This window comes from Balaenoptera borealis (assembly GCF_965194805.1).
Source record: "Balaenoptera borealis genome assembly, chromosome: 15".
Lineage (NCBI taxonomy): Eukaryota > Metazoa > Chordata > Mammalia > Artiodactyla > Balaenopteridae > Balaenoptera > Balaenoptera borealis.
The window spans coordinates 47,570,758-47,576,504 of record NC_138871.1 but is presented as its reverse complement, the minus strand read 5'-3'; the positions used below and the strand labels follow the sequence as shown (position 1 = coordinate 47,576,504).

The 5,747-nt window shown below is 39.3% G+C and overlaps 1 pseudogene across 1 annotated transcript; it reads right to left on the bottom strand.

The window, feature by feature from the left end:
- Positions 1-321: 321 nt before the first annotated feature.
- LOC309612391 (protein FAM114A2 pseudogene) lies at positions 322-3,107 on the bottom strand (annotated as a pseudogene). Its single transcript has one exon. The product of its transcript is annotated as a protein FAM114A2 pseudogene (transcript).
- Between the last annotated feature and the right edge of the window lie 2,640 nt (positions 3,108-5,747).

The window sequence follows — 5,747 nt, the reverse complement described above, 5'->3', positions numbered from 1 at the left end:
GTTCATTAGTTTATAGTAGATAACCGGTACCTTGATTGATTCATTCATTCACAATTTATTGAGCCTTTTATAATGTATTATTTGGGATATCGTGATATAATATTAATGTAATGAGGACTCTGTTGATGAGCCTGCCCAGGTCACCTGCTTCTTTAAAACCCTGGAGGGTGGGGAAAACATGAATCAAGGTGAAAGTTAAATAAACTCAAAAAGAAGTTCTAAGATTATTTTTAAGTATAAAAAACTACCCTTGACAAGTGTTGAAATTCATTAAAAGAAAAACATCATCATTATTATAAAGCCACATTTGTAGGATAAAATTTTTTTTTCACGATTATTATATTTTATTTAAAGGTTTTAAAAGATAAGGGGCAGAGCTCACAAAAGTTACCTGAATCATTAAAAACCACAAAGTTGGAGAACTTTTTGTTAAAAGAGTGGATACCAAAATAGCTTTTAGGAAGAAGATAACCTATAAGTCTTTTAAATTGTTGAAGAAAGCAAAAGAAGGCTTAACATATGAAAGATAAAAGTTATATTTATAAACATGCTAAAGAATACATTAAAAGAAACAAAAAAGAATGAGGAAAAATAAACTGTCTTAATCCTGTTATACATGAACATCATTTCTATGGGAGTCTACAGTCCACTTCAACAGTATTCAAACAACAAAATCCCCATCACTGAAAGAGCTTCAACACTCCTTTGGAGTTGGCTATTACAGAATTTATCCTGCATATAGGGTATGCATGAAAAACATCCTGGAGACTCAGAATATCTGCAAACATGAAACTGTTTCTCTAAATTGCACTTATTGGTCTTGAATCCCATAAAGGGGGGTCAACTACAACTTGAAGCTTGTCATCTTGTGGTGGGAAAGCAATTTGAAGCCAAAGGGAACTTTGCTACAGTTCATTCATGTGGCTCTAAGTATATTCTATAAGCTTCTCCTCAATGCTAAATATCTACTGAGAATTAAAGAGGAGATGAAACTTTCTAACCAATTCCAAGAATTCATGTAATAAAGGGTAATCATTACAGAGTTTATATATACTCAGTTTTCTTAAAGCCATAGATTTTATTATAGAGAGGAGAAAGAAAATGGCATTAATAGATCAAGCACATGAATTCCAGAATACTGAATTCCTTTTCCTCTTGCTTAACAACCAATTACATCCATGGACTGCAAAATTACAGCCATTGCAAAATTTTTAGTGTTTTGCATCTTGTCAAAGAAAGACCAATATTTTTGCCTGAGTGTCCCCTTAACCTTATGAGCTATTATTTTTTAACTTTCTATAAAATTTCTTTTCAAATAATTTATTAATTATAACAACTGGGAAAAGCAGTGTGAGGACCTGAATACTTCAGCCAAGCAGTGAAGGCAACAAACTTCCTTAAACCTGCTCTCCTGCCTGGATTTTTATATACTAAAATAACCTTTCTCCCTCACTTCTCCGGGGGTACCCAGAAGAGAGTGGCATTTCTTGGCCATCACAAGTCTCAGGTAGAATCTTCTCTGTTCTTCAGTGTTCTGACAAAGGCCTCTGGACCTGTAGCTCATGCCTCTGGTAATTCAGTCTTGTTCTCAATAAGAGAGATGTCCAGCACAGGTAAAACTAGCTGAAAGGCATCCTGAATGTAGGAAGCACTGTTTGATGCCTCTAGAAATACTGCAGTGATTAATGGATTAAGGACGTCTGCCTTTTCCTTGACCCCAGCAGATGTTAGGCAGGTGGTGAACTCTTTAGACAGAGAGGACAACTCTTTACACAACACAACTGTCATCTGGGAAAGGGCTCTGCTCCTTTCTATGGCTGTTACTTCCTGCTTCCTGCCATGCAGAACCAGAGCCGCTGTTTTGTGAAAAAGTTCAATTGAGCAGGCAGTCAATTCTGCTAGGCTCCGGATTGCAAATGCATGGATATCCTCTATTGAGTTGTTATTGATTTGCTCAATTTTTTCTGCTTCCAACTGTTTTTTCCTTCTTCCTTCTCTTCTAATGGTTTGGCCAGAGGTGTCCTGATCCATTCACAGGCTGTATTTCTTGCCCTAGTAAGTTTCTCCAGTTTGGAGGAGACATGCAGCTGGGAAAATAGCTCTGTTATCTCTCTGGTAAAGTCTTCATCCCCTTTCTTCTCTTCCTCCTCTTCCTCACAGAACTCTGCTAGGGAAAATGCCTCTTTGAGTTGCTCCAATTCAAATTTTAGAGTCTCTAATTCTTCTCCACTTAGAGAATTAAGAATAGATTTCACCTTTATTTCACTTTCTCGGGAGAACATCTCCAGAGCTTCTAGATGTGAAAGGCCTTGAAATTCATCAAAGAGTAGCCCATAATGAGTTTTCTTGTCCGTTTCCATGGTAACCTCATTGGCAGTCCGTAGCTTTTCTTTCTCCTTTGCCTCTCGTAAAACCTGAGACAGTGTGGAAGTCTGGTTCATCAGACCCTTGGCTCTTTTAAATCCAGGATCCCCTTCTGCTATTACATCCATTGTCTTTTTCCCAATGAATTCTAAGGCATCCAAACCCCCACTGATAACACACTTTCCTGTGCTCTGAACAGCAGTAGAGATGGTTGAGAATACCCCAAATGGCCCACTCACTGGAGAGGAGTTTTCATTCTCTTTGGCATTTGTCTCTCCTGTTGCATACTGGACTTCAGATGAAATTTCACTGGGACTAGGGATTCCAAGGGAAGTCTCTGCCTTCTCAATAACATTTGAAATACCTTGTCCTACTGTGGCTACTGTAGCTGAGGCTGAGGAGAGCAAGGACTTGCCCCAACTGCCCCAATAGCCCCATCCGGTCTGGGGTACATCTTTGGAAACAGTCTCTTTGCCTGCAGCCTGTGATGTCTGAACAGGGAGAACGTCTGAAGTCTCAAGGTCACTGGAAGGTTTGGACTCTGGTCTTTTCCAAGTAGAAGCTACAGGTTCTGATTTACTCTCTGACTTGGCACTTTGGTCAACTGACTCAAAATTCTTGGTTGGCTCACAGTTCTCATCTTCAAGGATGGAGGTTGCTTCAGTTATCACTTCAGTCTCAATATCATCTTTATCCGACATGATTAGATCATTGCCGCCTCCACAGCCGCAGAGAAGCCACTCCCTACTCAAAAATTTTTTCTTAATAAAATTATTCAAACCCTGGTTCCACTGTCTTCTAGCTGTGTGATCATGATCACATATTTTAAAGGTTCCGTGCTTCATTCATAAGTAGCTTGTTTGGCTGTTGGCAGACTTAAATGACTCAATATGTGCAAAACTCTTAGAATAGTGCCTGCTGTGTGTGTGTGTGTGTGTGTGTATGTATTAGCCATTTAAGAAATGTTAGCTTTTTGTACATATATTTATACTCATAAGCATGTTATTTGTGTCTAGAACAAACTAGACTTGATGGAAGGCAAGCATGAACCTACTCCCTTATCTTCCTGCCATAGATTTCAACCATGACATATTAAACTCTCCTTTTAGAGGATTTTTTTCAGAGACAAAGGACTTTGTTATTTACAGCAGAAAAATTAGCATGAGCTTCAGGTTTGTGTTGGTACACCTCAAGCCTAATTTCCAAGGGCGTGAAGTAGACTGGTCCAGATGGACGCTGCTCACAGAGTGAGCTTGTGTCAAGCTGAGGAATCCCAAGCTTACAGAACTTCAAACTTTTATCATGGGCAACAAACAAACCTGGCTGACCTTTGTTCTGCAGGAAAAGATTATCTAATATTTATTGAGTACCTCCTGTGTACTAGGCACTGCAAGACCCCATATAAGTCATTTTATACCGCGTAAATCATTTAATCCTCCACACAAACAAAACTGTGAAATAGGTTATGGAGATATTCAGGAAAGACACATAACTTCCCCAAAGTCACATAGCTATGGCGGACAAATATGGAATTTGGTCCAATTTGGTCTGATGTTTTTCCCTACCTTGCTGTCTAGGGAAAATAAATAATAAAGAAATCTCCTCGAAACCCACCACTTAAAAATGATAAATCCAATTACTATGGCCTCTCATGTTTAGAGAAAGTTGATAAAATATTTTGGATTCATGTATCTCTGAAGGTAGAGGAAGGTGGAGTGTTGGCTCATTGAAGGTAATTGCTATCTTTGGAGCAAGCAGCCACAGTGCTGGGATTCAGCAAGTGGACTCAGCTCCATCTCTCCCTGGTCTTGTCCTCTTGTTTCATTCTTTCACCCCTCATGCATAGTTAGAAAGCCCTCAGGGAGCTGAAACTTCCAGGCCTATCCAGTATATATTGCATTTGCCAGACACTCAGTCATTCAATCTTTTACTCTCAGACTTAGACCCCTTGAGCTGATAAAATAATAAGAGCAAACACTCACAGGACTTGTGCTGTGTGCCAGGCATGGTTCTATGCCCTTTACATATTTTACCTCATTTAAGACTCACAAGAACTTCCTAAATAGACACTACTATTATCCTCATCTTTTAGATGAGGAAACTGAGCTAGGAGAGGTTAAGTAACTTTCCTGAGGTCACACAATTAGTTAAGTGCTAAGGATGGGAATTAAAACTGGGCAGTCTGGTCCATAGGCTGTGCTCCTGAGCATTACATTACTGCTATCAAGGAAGCACGTTCAGGGTTTCTTCCATGTTCTTTCTTATAAGGCTCTGGGCAGGATCTCAGTGCTTTTGCTGCCATCTTACCTCCCCATCCCATGCCCAGAAACTTTTTTTTTTCTTTATTTAAATCCAGAGAAAGATTAAATTCAGATCATTTTCAGAATTTTTACTCAGTTTTTTGGTTGCTTGACTTAAGAGTTTACCAAGCACTATTCCAGTATTCTTTTTAAATGAATCCATCATGAAGGCTGGGCTTAACATTACAAACCTTGGAGAAGAAACAGACATGAATTGTACAAAATTAATCAAGACAAATGCAGTGGCATTGGTTCTATTGTCAACTTGCGGGGCCCACAGAGTTTTAAGGTGATTGGCATCTCAATGGGGATGGGAAATAATAAAGAAGATTTTCAAGGTTATGTGAAACAAAAATGGTAGAACAAGCTATCTTGCAAACCCTCCTGGATATATAAAGGAACCCTTGGAATCATATTTTTTTTTTTTTTTTTTTTTTTTACAGATGTGACTGTCCCATTGGTTTTTTTTTTTTTTTTTTTTAATTTATTAATTTGGTTGCACCGGGTCTTATTTATTTATTTATTTATTTATTTATATTTATTTTTGGCTGTGTCGGGTCTTCGTTTCTGTGCGAGGGCTCTCCAGTTGCGGCAAGCGGGGGCCACTCCTCACTGCGGTGCGCGGGCCCCTTCACTATCGCGGCCTCTCCTGTTGCGGAGCACAGGCTCCAGACGCGCAGGCTCAGTAGCTGTGGCTCACGGGCCCAGTTGCTCCGCGGCATGTGGGATCTTCCCAGACCAGGGCTCGAACCCGTGTCCCCTGCATTAGCAGGCAGACTCCCAACCACTGCGCCACCAGGGAAGCCCCGGAATCATATTTTTATTGATTTTGTGGAAAGTTTTAACTGAGCCTTATTGAAATATATAAAATATTTGAGGAAAATGTTCATGTTCACTTAAGTACCAAAAGGTCTTAAGAAATGCTATATTACATAAATTATAAAAGGTCCCAGGAAATTCATTTTGTTTTCAAAGAATTAGCTAAAATTTTGAACGGATTAATTATTTAGGTGCTTTTGAACTGAAACACAAATGCTCACCCATCTTCTTTCTTGTTTTCTGCTGGGTCTGGCAACTGTCTAG